Consider the following 14,944-nt stretch of genomic DNA (forward strand, 5'->3'; position numbering starts at 1 on the left):
GATGGCCCAGAACTGGACGTAGCCAGGAAACAGAGGCTCAGAAGCCAGAAAACTTCTGCAATGTCCCAGAAATCCCCAGGGGCAGAGAGGGCACGTTGGCTACTCTATGCGAGTAAGCATGCTTGTGGCATAGCCTGCTAGCTCCTTTCCTATCAAAATGTCTTCAAGCTCTGGTGAAATCTCACAAAAATACATTCCACATCATATTCCCAATAGTATGCCCTGAGCCTTCCTATCTTCTCATTCATTCATACAGCGCTTCGTAAATTCATCACCCGTCATTTGGGTTTTTTATTTACTTCTTTCCTTTATTAACTTAGCAAACATACAATGAGCATCTCACAATTCATTTATCTCGTTGATATTTCTTGAGCCCCCATCGCACGCAAGAAAGGGGGTTGGGTTGAGGGGGTGAATACAACATGGTTTCTATTCAATCTCACGTCCCTCCCACTTGCACCCTTGCTAAACGCTCTGCACTTTCTAAGAACTTCTGGTTACGTGCAAAATGTTCTCGACTGTGTATTTCCAACTCTGACTGCTTTCCAGAGTTGCCAGGTTTCAACATGCCTGCTGGATTCGGTCTCATCAGGAATGTCCCACTGACAGCTGTACCTCAACATGGTCAAAACCGAACTCGTGCCCTACTCCTATAAGCCTGCTCATCTTTATAACTTTCTGTTTCTGTTCAACATCATCATCTTCACATTACATGCGCTCAGGCTAAGATATCTTTGAGTTCCCCTTCCCTTTGCCCCGAACAACAGTGACTTTCACCTCTAAAATGTCTCTCAAACATCCGAGTTTTTTCCCGATGCTGTTGTTACTATTCGAGGACAGAACAGGAATTTAGTAGTTGTTACCTGGACTATTGCAGTAGCCTCTCAACTAGTCCTTTCCACCTTCAGTGTACCGAATTCTGATCTATCCTAAACTTTGCCACCAGAATAATCTCCCCAATTCACATTGCCCAATGCCACGTTCCTACCTGTTACCTATGAGGTTTTATCCTAGGATAAAACCTCACCTTCTACCTCTCCCCAGTGTTCCCTGTGCCCACCCAAACTGGTCACACACCCTTTGCCAGGTATTCTGTAGGCTGTCCTGCCTCTATGCCTTTTCTTATGGTGTTCACCCTGCTTGGTGCCCCCTTTCCAATTTCTGCCTGCAGAAGTTCTCCCAGAAGTTCTCCCAGACACCCAGAAGGCTAGTCTTCTAGCCCAGGTCCTCTACGAAAACCTACCACCTCTCTGGTGATAAGCACTCTCTCCCTCCTTGAACTCTGTGCATCTAATGTCCATGCAACACTAATCCATATCTCATCGCCCCTTCCAGAGTCTGAGTTTCATGGCATCAGCATTCTGCTAAATAAATCACTGAAATGGAAAATATTATTTTGCACAAGGGGGTGAAAAGGACCATATGTTTGTTCATGAAAAGGAGTGAGTCCAGAACGAAAGGTCAAAGGTACAAAAAAGGAACACGTCATAGAATAGAAAAGGATTGAATCAAGGGAAAGCATTTTGTTAGTTTTAGACCAGAAGTGAAACACCCTCTATTTTTCTGACCTCTCAGGGGAGGATGAACAGTGGGGGAAACATTCAGGTGGTGACGAGTGCCTGTCGAAGGAGCAGTGCTCCCACTGTGACGAGGCGGGGGTATGGCTGAGTCAGGAGTGCAGGTGCCTCACTCCGTGGTCTGGGCAAGTCACTATTTCCTCCCCTATGAGAAGGGAGAAGAGTGGTGTCTGTGCAGGCGCTGTGAGGAGTATATGAAATAAAGCCAGGGCTTATGTGAAAGTTGAGGAGAGGTATGATCACAGATGGGGAAGGGGCGCTCAGGCAGAAAAGCGAGTGATTAAGAACTAGGAGAATCTCTGCCTTTGTCTAGGATGCTACAGATGGGGCTCACCTCGTCACTACCGCTCTCCTGGGACGATCGGGTAGTTGGGGTGGGCATTAGGTAGCAAACGGCTATCATAAGAAACTGGCGTAGAGAACGACACCAAGAAAAGTGAAAAGTTACTTCCCGCCTGATTGCGGTTCCCTTGATTGCATCATCGGCAAACCTTCTCTCTTAGTTCTTTCCTTCCCAGGACTCATCTCACTCCTTCTCTGTGGACTCTAGGACTGTTACAGGTACTTCACAGTGCCCGAGGGATACTTCAATGGCCAGAGGTCCCTGACCACCTTAGCTTCTCCATGAACTCACAAGGGAGTCACACTTCCCTGGAGTATGGTGATCTGGGGAGTGAGCAGAGGAGTTAAAGGCAAATGCACACCCACGGGAGGACGTTCAACTAATCACGAGTCAGAAACAGGAATTCTAGGACGTCTATATAGGGGGTTATTAGCCCCGCAAAGAGGTTCCTGTCAGTTTGTCCCAACGTGGTCTCCTTGTTAGAACATTTTTCAGTGTTTTTGGAGTATCAGGGAGCGATCAGGCGGTTTTCCAACCTGTTTGGTACAACTTGATTGCAGATCAAAGCTCTAAGCCTAGTTGGTGGCTCCAGCTGGCCTGATCGGTTGGCAGTGACTTGAGAAGCCAGCAGTCCCAGGATGGCCTTCTTTGCCTTGGGAGGTGATTCAGTACAGGACCCACTTTCGAGTTTGGGCTCCCCTGTCAAAATCAAAGGTAGGAAATAACTCTGGGGTGTCTGGGTGGCTCAGTCAAGTGTCCGACTTCGGCTCAGGTCATGATCTCTCGGTCCGTGAGTTCGAGCCCCGCGTCGGGCTCTGGGCTGATGGCCCAGAGCCTGGAGCCTGCTTCTGATTCTGTGTCTCCCTCTCTCTCTGACCCTCCCCCGTTCATGCTCTGTCTCTCTCTGTCCCAAAAATAAATAAACGTCGAAAAAAAAAATTTAAAAAAAAAAAAGGAAAGAAAAGGCATAGGCTCATTATTTTGGTTTTTATTTTGTGGATACAAGAGGAAGAGGAAATTTCCATAAACTTCAACCCAGAACTCCTGAGAGTTGTTACAAGTAGCCTATTCTTCCTCTTAGTTTCATTTTCTTTCAATATGTGCCTAATTCTTTGGTTAGACATTCAATAATAAGAAACTAATATTATTTTCCTTTCATATTCTCTTGTCCACTTTTAAAAAAATGTGGATTCATTTTATTTTTTGAGAGAGAGAGAGGGAGAGGATGAGCAAGGGAGGTGGGGGGGGGGGACAGAGGATCCAAAGCAGGCTCTTGTGCTGACAGTAGAGAGCCAGATGCCAGACTCAAACTAAGGAGTCGTGAGATCGTGACCTGAACCGAAATCAAGAGTCAGACTCTTGACCAACTGAGCCACCCAGATGCCCCTACTCTTTGGTCCATTTAAACGCACACACACACACACACACACACCGGTCTGCTTGGGCTGCCATAACAAAACCCCATAGACTGTGTAACTCCAACAACAGAAATTTCTTTCTCGCAGTTCTGGAGACTAGAAAGTCCAAGGTCAGGTCCAGGATGGTGGGTTGCTGATGAGAGCTGTCTTCCTGGCTTCAGATATATGCTTCTCGTGGGTTTTCGTGGATGGGTCTCTGGTGTCTCCTCTTATAAGGACACTAATCCTATTGGATCAGAACCCCACCCTTAGGACTTCGTGTAACCTTAATTTCTTTCATTAAGGGCTCCTCTCCAAATAGAGTTACCTTGGGGGGATAGGGCTTCACCATAGGAACGGATGATGCATCTAATAAGCATCAAGCTTGCTAAGAGTAACCTCGTTACTCAGACTCTTAGTACAATTTCTCTTTCAGCTCCAGTTCCCAGAAGAAGATAAAAATGAATAAGTCATTTGATGGGTGCAAATCACAGTCTCACGCAGTTTTTCTTCCTTGATCTTAATGCGATTCTTTGTTCATTGGGCGATTCGCAGACCTTGTTTTATTCCATACATAACTGCCTAACAACATATAAATACTAATTTGCGGGGTTCTGTATTGTTCCTTTCTACCTTATCCTGTGCCAAAGAGAAGTGGGTGAGGTTTACAGAAATGCGGACAGGACAGGAGGATTTTTCAGTGAAAGGAGGAAAGGGAAGCCAGCGTGGGAAAAGAGAATGGAACCAAGAGTGATGCTGTAACACAAAATGTTCGCCATAAACTCGGGGACGGTGCCCTTGAAAGGCTCCAATTTTGTGACTGAGCTCCCCAGCAACTAAAGCAAAAAGAAAATCAGGAAGACAGCTTTTCTCTGTTGATGGTCAACAGTGAGTGGGAGGGGAAAGGGAAAGAATGGAGTTGACATGGAAGTTAAGAAACCCAGTCAGATGACAGACTAGCCACAGGTGGGCTGACCCCATACCTGTGGGTAAACCCAAGATTTTCCTAAGAAGACTGCCTTTCGGACCTAGAGCAGGGTTCTCAAGCTTCAGCGTGCAAAGGAATCACCTGGGATTGTTAAAGTGAGGCAGAGTGTGGAACCCATCCCCGGGGATCTTGGTTTAGGAAGGCAAGGGCGGGACCTAGGAATCCGTACACTTAGCAAGTTTTCAGGCGATGCTAACTCTGGTGATCCGCAGACCGCACTTTGAGAAGCACTACCAGAGAGCACTTGTGTGTGATAACTTCGCCAAGAAACTTTGTCAAAGCAAAATGTACAAATTGCTCGCTGTGTGTAGAAGTGTACGTGCGTGGGTACACAAAGAGTCCATAGAAGTCTAATCTTAGGCAGTGCTCCTCCCTCCCTGTTAACCTTCCAACATAAACTAGTTGTAAAATAAATCCCTAGGAAGTTAAATAAGTTGATTTGCTATACATGAATTTTGGATAGAAGCCAGTGAAAACTCCCAGGTCTTTTCACATCAGCTGCCCTTGAGTTCTGGGGTGTGTGTGTGTGTGTGTGTGTGTGTTAAAGCTCAAACACAGGACTTTACATTTATTCTGATTATTTTCCACCTGTGATTCCATGTGATTGGCTGGCCTGAGTCCATGGAGTTGGCCCCATTTGCCCTATACTCTAAACAGCTAAATTCATAAAGGGCACCCCCCCACACCCGCCACATGCACACACACACACACACACACACACACGTACATTTAAGCCTATGGAACATTTATCAAAGCCAGTCCATTTTCATGAATTGACGAGAAACAACATATTCTATTTAAAGTTTGTTTTTTAATTTTCTTCCTTAATTTAATTCCTTACTAGGGCAGTTAAGAACCAAACAATATAACTTAATGCGTCTTGAAGTCTCTCAGCACCTAAAGGGCAATACGTGTGTTTCCTACACCTCTGGGTGTCTCCTGTCAGAGAGAGGGAAAGAGATGATTGCTCACTGGAAGAATGAAGAAGGAATGAATTCTTGCATGAATCAGTGGAGACCTTTCAACAAGGTTATACTCGATGGTTCATTGACCACACTAGCACCGAAAAACAATTAGCCAGTATTTAGTTAACCGATTAATTAATAGAGATGGGATGTTCTCAACTGTGGTTGTCTCCCCCCCACCCCATCAGCATGGGCAGCAGCAACAGCCTCGACTGGAAACGCATTAGAAATGCAGACTGTGGAGCCCTGCCCCAGACAACTGAGTCAGAAACTCTGGGGGTGGGTCCAACAGTTCAAGTTTTAACATGCCCCCCAGGTAATTCTGGTGCAACAACATTTGAGAACCGTGAATAGCATTAGTCCTTCAGAGGCTGCACCCATAACTGGTGTTTCACGAAGCGTCTTCTTCTATACAGCTATATTTGCTATTCAGAAAAATTTTATTGAGCACTTACTATGTGCTGGGAAGTGTGCATTCAGGATAACGAGAATAAAGATGGGAGCACCGGAGTGGCTCAGTTGGTTAAGTGACCGACTCCTGATCTCAGCTCAGGTCATTATCTCACGGGTTCATGAGACTGAACCCCACGTCGGGCTCTGCACTGACAGCTCGGAGCCTGCTTGGGGTTCTCTCTCTCTCTCCCCCTCTCTCTCTGCCCCTCCCCCACCCCGCTCATGCACTGTTTCTCTCTCTCAAAATAAATAAACTTTAAAAGAAAAAAAAGATAGCCTGCCAAAAAAAAAATCTTTTAAAATATAATAAAGATGAACTAATACTTTACCGCATTACATTTTTCATGGTCAACAATGTAATATATATTCATAGTGCAAATTTTAAAGTATAAAACGACTTTATGTAATCCCACCACCTTCAGGTAACCCCTGTGTATCCAATGACATTTAAGTGAGAGTTCCAGCAGCGACCCTGAGTTCTTGACCTGAGGTTGGCTTGGGAAGGTTCCAGATCTTGGGCATTCTCTACAAGCGGTGGCATAGCACTCTGGAGAGTCCAAGGCTTAAAGCAACAAACTGGTACATGCTCCCCACTTTTCAGTCAACTTGTTGGGTGACTACCTACCCCCCCCCACCCCACTTTGGCCAGGACTGTCCCAGTTTTAGCACTAAAAGACAGGCATCCCCAGGAAGCCCTTGGTACCCAGCAAATCAAGGCAGGTGGCGACCCAGCAGAATTTGGGTTTTTTTGCATTTACCTAGGCATTCTCCTCCTAGTTTCTTTCTGTAACAAAGAAAGAAGGCAGGACTTCAGGCAGCTGTCACGTGATATAAGAACACTGGAATCAGAAGGGACTTCACACTGGGCTCTGCCACTATGTGATCCTGGCAACTTACAGAACTTCCCAGAGCCTGAGAAGGTTTACATGAGCTCACTTGAAGTAAGTACAGTGGCCTCCAGAGCCCTATGCACCCCCTTCCTCTACTCTGGGACCTCATCTCCCATTGCTTTTCCCCTTGCACCCCCCTTTCCAGCCACACTAGCCTTGTTGCGGTTTCGCAGACACACTGGCTGCTTTCCACCTCAGGGCCTTGGCACTGGCTCCTCTCTCTGCCGGAAGCACTCACCACCAAGAAATCGCTAGATTCGCTCCCGTGCGTCCTCGGGTCACGCGGTGCCACTCCACTGGTGAGGCTTTCCCCAAACACCTGATATACAAGAGCAATGACTTCCCCCCTTCCTTCCCCCCAGCCCCAGCCCACTCACGTTCAGTAGCCTCTCTTCCCTTCTCCTATTTTCTTTTCTGCCATAGAACTTATCACCAGCAGACCTACATTTCCTTGGTTGCTGGCGTACTTCCTGTTATCTCCCACTGGAACGAGTCAGACTTCCCCATGGCACCTTCATTGGTGCCACGCACTGTGAGCAATAAATACTGAATGAATGAATGAATGAATGAAAGGCAGACATAGCACAAGTGAAAAATGCTTCGGAAAATGTGAAGACGCCACTATAAACAAGCTCCACGAGTAAGTGGCAGACCTGGAGAAGTTATTTGTAACACGTATAATAGACAAAAAAAAAAAAGCATCTGGACTACATTTTTATTATTATTTACTTTTATTTTTTAATTTAGATCCAAGTTAGTTAGCCAGTGATTCATCCCCTACATAGAACACCCAGTGCTCATCCCAATAAGTGTCTTTCTCAGTGCCCCTTGCCCGTTTAGCCCACCCCCCACCCACAACTCCTCCAGCCACCCTCAGTTTGTTCTCTGTATTTAAGAGTCTCTTCTGTTTTGTCCCCCTCCCTCTTTTTCTATGATTTTTGCTTCCCTTCCCTTATGTTCATCTGTTTTGTATCATAAAGTCCTCCTATGAGTGAAGTCATATGATATTTGTCTTTCTCTGACTGACTTACTTCGCTTAGCATAATACCCCCCAGTTCCATCCACGTAGTTGCAAATGGCAAGATTTCATTGTTTTTAATTGGCGAGTAATACTCCATTGTATGTATATACCACATCCTCTTTATCCATTCATCCATCGATGGACATTTGGGCTCTTTCCATACTTTGGCTATTGTCGATGGTGCTGCCATAAACATGGGGGTGCATGTGTCCCTTTGAAACAGCACACCTGCATCCCATGGATAAATACCTAGTAGTGCCATTGCTGGGTCATAGGGTAGTTCTATTTTTAATTTTTTCGGGAGCCTCCATACTGTTTTCCACAGTGGCTGCACCAGTTTGCATTCCCACCAGCATCACAGAAGAGATCCCCTTTCGCCAACATCTGTTGTTTCCCGAGTTGTTCATTTTAGCCATTCTGACTGGTATGAGGTGGTGTCTCATTGTGGTTTTGATTTGTATTTCCCTGATGATGAGTGATGTGGAGCGTTTCTTCATGTGTCTGTTAGCCATCTGGACACCTTCTTTTGAAAAGTGTCTATTCATGTCTTTTGCCCATTTCTTCACTGGATTATTTGTTTTTTGGGCGTTGAGTTTGAGAAGTTCTTTACAGATTTCAGATACTAACCCTTTGTCTGATTGGACTCTATTTTTCAAAAATCCTAGATACCAGTAATAAAAAAGATCAGCAACACAATAGAAAAAAAAATGGGTAAAGGTTATTAACGGGAAATTTATAGTAGAGGAAGTGTGGTGGTCAGTGACCTTGGCAGGTAACTTGACCTCTGTGTCCAGTTTTCCTAAACTAGCAAAAGAGCTCCCTGCCTCCTAGGATTGGAAGAATAAAATGAATTAATACAAATTAACTGCTTGAAAGGTAGCTGGCCCCAACTGCTATACACGTGCTAGCAAACATCATTTCCAGTAGTAATCAGAGAAGTATAACCAAGAACAATATACCATTTTCCCCCATCAGATTGGTAAAAATATTTTAAGCAGGTGATAGGGATTAAGGAGTGTACTTGTCATGCTGGGAACTGGGTGGTGTATGAAATTGTTGAATCACTACATTGCACCCTTGAAGCTAATGCAACACTATGTTTAACTCACTAGACTTAAAATTAAAACTTTTTAAAAATTTGCTAAGAGGAGAGATCTCATGTGAAGTGTTCTTAGTATAATAGAACATTTTTTAAAGAAAAAAAGCAAAATGCACATAAAAGTGTATCCTGTATCTTCTGGGGATATATTTTATGTCAGATATGAAAATGGTCTTGGTTGGGGCGCCTGGGTGGCGCAGTCGGTTAAGCGTCCGACTTCAGCCAGGTCACGATCTCGCGGTCCGGGAGTTCGAGCCCCGCGTCGGGCTCTGGGCTGACGGCTCAGAGCCTGGAGACTGTTTCCGATTCTGTGTCTCCCTCTCTCTCTGCCCCTCCCCCGTTCATGCTCTGTCTCTCTCTGTCCCAAAAATAAATAAACGTTGAAAAAAAAAAGAAAATTTAGAAAATGGTCTTGGATCCCACACACCAAACTTATGGTATCATTGCATAGTTGTGTGGTGAGACCAAAACGGTGGTTAAAGCAAACTTTCACCACCTCGGTGATGCTTCAGTTATTTAAAAAAATGAAAATCAAGGAGGAGGGGAAAAAAAAAAGCCAGAAGCAAACCCAGTAAATATTAAGTTGATGACTCTGGGTGATGGAAATATATGTGTGGTATGATCTTATTCTTTGTTTTCTATTTTTTTTTAATATAAGAAAAAGAACATTCTAGAAAGCAAAATTTTTTTTTAATTTTTAATGTTTTATTTATTTTTGAGAGTCAGAGAGAGACAGAACATGAACGAGGGAGGGGCGAGAGAAAGGGAGACACAGGATTCCAAGCAGGCTCCAGGCTCTGAGCGGTCAGCACAGAGCCCGACTCAGGGCTCGAACTCACAAACAATGAGATCATGACCTGAGCAGAAGTCGGACACCTAACCGACTGAGCACCCCCTACAGAGCAAAATTTTTAAATTAAGGCACTGGTAGGGGTGCCTGGGTGGCTCAGTCAGTTGAACATCTGACTTTAGCTCAGGTCATGATCTCGTGGTTCGTGAGTTCGAGCCCCACATGGGCTCGCTGCTGTCAGCACAAAGCCTGCTTCAGATCCTCTGTCCCGCTCTTTCTGCCCTTCCCCCACTTGCCCTCTCTTTCTCTCAAAAATAAAAACATAAAAAACCATTTAAATCAGACAGTGCTAAATCTGAGGGTAAACACCCATTTTTTACAGAGCAACCACACACGATGAAGTCCTTTTTCTAAATCATTTTGATAAGAACGGCGTTTCTTTAAGATCTTCATTAACAACTGAATTTGGAGAATAAAATGAAACAGTAATGTTAGTTATAGCCATCAGACCATCCACCCACTACCACAACAACTCCCTGGACATTGACAATGTCGTTTGCTCTATTGTTAGCAACAGCACTGAAAAAATCTCGTTTGCTCGCAGCGACACAAAGAGTGGAGCTTGCCCACACTGACAGAGTTGCAGGAATTCAGATGGACCGTCTGCAGCCCAAGACATGGCTTGGCCCAGAGGATGCTCCAGCCAACACAATTGACTTCCTGGTCTCTGTACTGAGATAAAGCCATTCTCAAGGAAGGATGCCAAAAATAGGAAGTCTTAAAATACAAAGGAAACAAACATTGTTTTTTCCTGACATTGATCCTCTTGACATGGGCCACCAGAAGATAAGTTATCCCCCTTAAGAGAACATCTCCCGAAAAAAAGAGGGGAAAAAAAAAATGCCACTACACCTGCGAGCCATCTGATTTCGTGTTGGACATTTCTGAGGCTCAGGGACAGCTTTGTGACCATGGTCAAGAGCTACTGAACAGCTGGAGTTTAGGTATCAGCCCTTTCTCCTGTGTCTCCAAACACCTCCACGACAGCTTTTAATGTCTGTAATTTACAGCCAATAATTGAGCTTTTAATGGTCATTCTTTTCCTGTGTATTTGCTTAGCAGTAAAAACTTTGCTGCTTCTTGTTTACTTAGTTCACTCAGCCTGGATGGAGGCCCGGCCAAAAATGAACAGACCGCTCAACCAGAAGAGGGGCAAATTTGTGATCAGGCCTCTTGGATGTTTGTTCAAAGTCCCCTGCACAAGGATGAACCCCCCTTATGTTGGCTTGATGGCTTGTGTTTTGTCCAGGATTCCCTCCTTTCCTTTCGGCCGGAAGTTGCTGTTTGCACGTAGTCTTAACAGAGAGGAAGCCCGTCGTCCAGCATCTCCCTCCTAATTCTCTACGGATCTGGGTTCTTGGTCTCAGACAGCCAGTCTCATGCTCCTTTGGGAAGATGTGAACATAGATGTAACCATCGGCTTTCAGAAGGGCTGCTCTTTGTCAAGTGATCCCTACGTTTCCAAGACCAGGCTGACCCCGCAGTCCAGTCCTCCACACGGACCCCGTTTCCACACCAACAACTGCACAACTCATTTCTCCATGCCCTCTGGCCTGTGTCCAAGGAGGAAGAGAGAAAGGGAAGGGGGAAAAACGGGGAAGGAGAGAAGGAGGGAGGGAGGGAGGGAGAGAGTCATCACAGGGCATGGAATCCCTGAAGGTGGAGGGAAAGATAAAAGGAGTATATGTTTGACTGTAAAACAAGAAACTAATTTCTTTTTTTTTTTTTTTAATTTTTTTTTTCAACGTTTATTTATTTTTGGGACAGAGAGAGACAGAGCATGGACAGGGGAGGGGCAGAGAGAGAGGGAGACACAGAATCGGAAACAGGCTCCAGGCTCTGAGCCATCAGCCCAGAGCCCGACGTGGGGCTCGAACTCACGGACCGCGAGATCGTGACCTGGCTGAAGTCGGATGCTTAACCGACTGCGCCACCCAGGCGCCCCAAGAAACTAATCTCTAATGTGCCTAGAAACTAGCTCTGAAGAAAATCCCTGTGGACAAGTTTGAAGTCCTAAACTTTGGGTGGATTTTGAGGTAGTATTTTAGAAGGGTGAGACGTCTCATGACCAGAGAGGGATGCCTCATAGTCAATCCTTACATATATTTTCCAGGCTGAAAATGCAGGTGCCTGGTAAGCGTGGCCAGTGGGAGGTTCAGTACAGGAGTGGCAGCATGAATGAAGAGACTCTTAATTGTACGGCCTGAAGCTCAAACTCTACACGCATGCCTTTGACTTTGCCTTCAATATAAACCAAAACTTGAAGCCCCCTTGACCATGGGAAGTCACCCATTGTGGTGGTGCATCGAGAGTTGGGCTGACTGGTATTCAATGAGGGAATAAACTAAAATGGCCAGGAACAGTGAGAGGGAGGCCCTCGGAAAAACCCAAGGGGTATTTATGATGAGAACGCGGGGTGGGCAGCAAATCATAGATTTGACAGAATTCTTCAAACCTGCCTGTCAATGTCAATTCTAATCAGCCTTCCCGAATTCCATGAGTTGATTGTTGCACACATATTATGTCATTTACAATATGCGTGACTGGTCTCTGTGTAGTTTTTAAAGTAATGTTCTCATTAGAAATCTCCTTAGAGACGGGGGGAAGTGGATCTGGAGGGGCAAATGGAAAGTATGGGGGCTGGACCCAGGTCTCACTCTCTTCCCGTTCTTGCCAACGTCTCCCTTTAACCATGCCCAGCAGGTGCCTATGAACAAGAGGGCTCATTGGTGAGTCCATCAGGGGCAGCTCCTGAGACCCAGCATGTGGCGATTCATAGTAGAAAATGCATCTAGAAGAGCGAAGAGAGATGATCCAATACACTGCCTAGCTCTTCGTTCTGTGGCCCTGGGGGCTGAAGGGATTGCCAACTCTATGCCACAGATGGAGATGGCATCTCATGGCCTGAACAGTCAGCAGGACGAGCCCATTTTACCTCATGGCACCACCTCCAGCCTGCACCGGTGCCTGCAGCTGTCATCAGAAGAGGGTGAAGGGGCTCTTCTTCAGTGTCTGAGGGGGCCACAGCTCTGCTGGGCCCATCCCACCTTGCAGCAGCCCAAGGCCTGGAGCCCTGGGGGAGGGGAGGTTGGGGGTGGAGAACTGGGTCAACCATGGACTGAGAAACATCCATGCGTCTCGCCTCTGAAACTCCTGGCTCAAAAACCCCACCAGAGAGTCTACCAGAAGCTTATGAAAGTCTTGGCAGGGGATCTAAAACCACCCAGACCGGTCCCATCCTCACCTCTCAATCCAACAATCCTCTTAGACCTTTGGCCTCACAGGGTTTTCTTGCTCTGGTGAGTTGGTGACACATGAGGATGTGCTTTTTAGTCACTTTCAAGTCTTGGCCAGACAAGAGTTTTTGGCTCTGGCTCCCTGGACTGCTTCACAGCACAAGGGTTACTACAGTATAAAAGCCTGGGTCCTAAGGACGATGCTTGTTGGGGCCTTCCCTCCCAGCCGGCTTCTCCTCCATCTCATACTATGAAGTATCAGAGAGCAGAGCTGAGAGGACCACGCAAGCTCTCCCATCCAACCTTCTCCTTTTCTACAAGGATTGGAGGCTACAGATTTGCACAGGGTCACGTGGCCAATCGTGCCGGACCAGCACCACCATGGTGGACTCCCATGCCCAGCCAGAGAGCTTTCTTCTAGGTGGCATTCTCTGTAGTTTTTCAGAGGAAAATGTCCCTTGAGAAGAGTGGTGGCTACAGCCTTGTTTTGATAGTTTGCTGCTTAGGAGGACGTCGTAGGCCTAACCTTATTGGAATACCTGTCATGCTTCTTCCATCCCCCCTACATCTCTCGGCCCTCATCCTCTTGCTGGCCCCCCGCATAAACCCCCTTCTCCCATCTTGGGTCCTCACCACCTCTCTTTCTATCTCAGCACCTCCCCTTCCAGTTGCTTGCACAAGAGATTTTGAAAGGGTGAGGGGTGAGGCCAAAGCAAAGCACAGGCATGACAGGGGAGTGGGGAGAGGGAGGAAGTACCTGGAGCTCCCACCAAGCCGTCTTTGTATTATTGCACTCTGAAAACATGACCTCATTTCCCAGGGAGTCTGTTTATGTGAATTTTTTGTCACACTCTATAACAAAGTTCTTCACATTCCAGTGACTAGAAAGCCCATCTGGGTGCTCTCTCTTTAATTAAGTGCACTACTCTCGATCCACTCACAGCCTTGGAAAATTCTTTCAGGGTGACTCTATCCCTTCTTCGTTGAACCTGTCTGGAAGAGTGGGTGGGAGGGAGGATTGCCAGGGAAAGGAAAGGCTAAGATGCCAGTTTGCGCCCTGCCTTGCCCTGCTCGGGTTCTGATCAGGTCTCCCAGTAATGCCACGCACCGCTGGGCTCAACTCTCCTAACCTGGCCGCTGCCCTGCCCTGGTGTTCCCCGTCGCTCATTTCCCTAGGTCCTTGCTTTCACCGAATATGGCCGGCTCCCTAAAAGACTGGCCTTTGACTTCTAATCTGCCCACAGATTTCGTCGGTTTTGTCACTCCCTGAATTCCTTTAAGCTCTAACATTCTCTGAACCAAAGTAAATTTCTCAAGGGTGTTAATGGCAGGCACGCGAGCACACACACACACACACACACACACACACTAGCACCAGCACCTTCTTCATCCAACGTGTACCTACCATTGCATTTTTCATATCCGCATTTTTGGGGGTCACATACAACAGCGCTCCTGATCGTGCTCACCTCCAGCCAGTTGGGCAGAATCTCTAGTGCTGATGAGTCACAAGTGTCTTTGGGCAGGTGAAACCTTGCAGTGGGAATGTCCCCACACCCCACCAAGGGCGGGTCAAGGTGGGCACAGTACTTCCTTCTGGACACTAACTGATATTGACGATTGCTTCTGATCGGGACGAGTGTGCAATTCAGCCAAAGGGCCATCCATACCCACAAGACAAGAAATTTATCTGTCTTATTTTCCCTAGTGTAGCAGCAGTGTGTCTTGCGGAGAATAGTCCTTAACATTTTTTATAAGCTGGAACAAAAATTCTACCTGAGGAGTTGCAAGCAGGTTCTGCTTTGAGTGTAAGGGCTTGACTTTACATCAGGGCCGAGCGTTCTTTTTAGGGGAAAAGCTGTTTTATTGGGCCACTAATAGTTCATGAATTCAATTGTCCAATATTGACAAAGTGCCCAACCTATAGTCTCCAGGCTTGTGATGGTGAACAAAACAGCAGTTTCTGCCATCTAGAAGTTTGCAGGTGCGCTGAAGTATAAATATGAGCAAGTAATCAAACCCATGTTTAATTGCTCTGAAGGAAACAAGCAGGATCCATGATGGTTAATAATCTAAGAAGTTCAAGTTAGACCGAGTGTTCATTATTCAGGGAAAGGAAGGCCTG

The 14,944-nt window shown here is 46.2% G+C and overlaps 1 long non-coding RNA gene across 1 annotated transcript in view; it reads right to left on the reverse strand.

The window, feature by feature from the left end:
• Window positions 1-267: 267 nt before the first annotated feature.
• Window positions 268-14,944, reverse strand: part of LOC123385576 — a 32,916-nt gene continuing 18,239 nt past the window's right edge. Inside the window, exon 3 of the long non-coding RNA XR_006598396.1 lies at window positions 268-2,619. This is a non-coding gene — a long non-coding RNA (uncharacterized LOC123385576). The remainder of the gene's footprint in view (window positions 2,620-14,944) is intronic.

This window comes from Felis catus, chromosome B2 (genome assembly GCF_018350175.1).
Source record: "Felis catus isolate Fca126 chromosome B2, F.catus_Fca126_mat1.0, whole genome shotgun sequence".
NCBI classification, from domain to species: Eukaryota; Metazoa; Chordata; class Mammalia; order Carnivora; family Felidae; genus Felis; species Felis catus.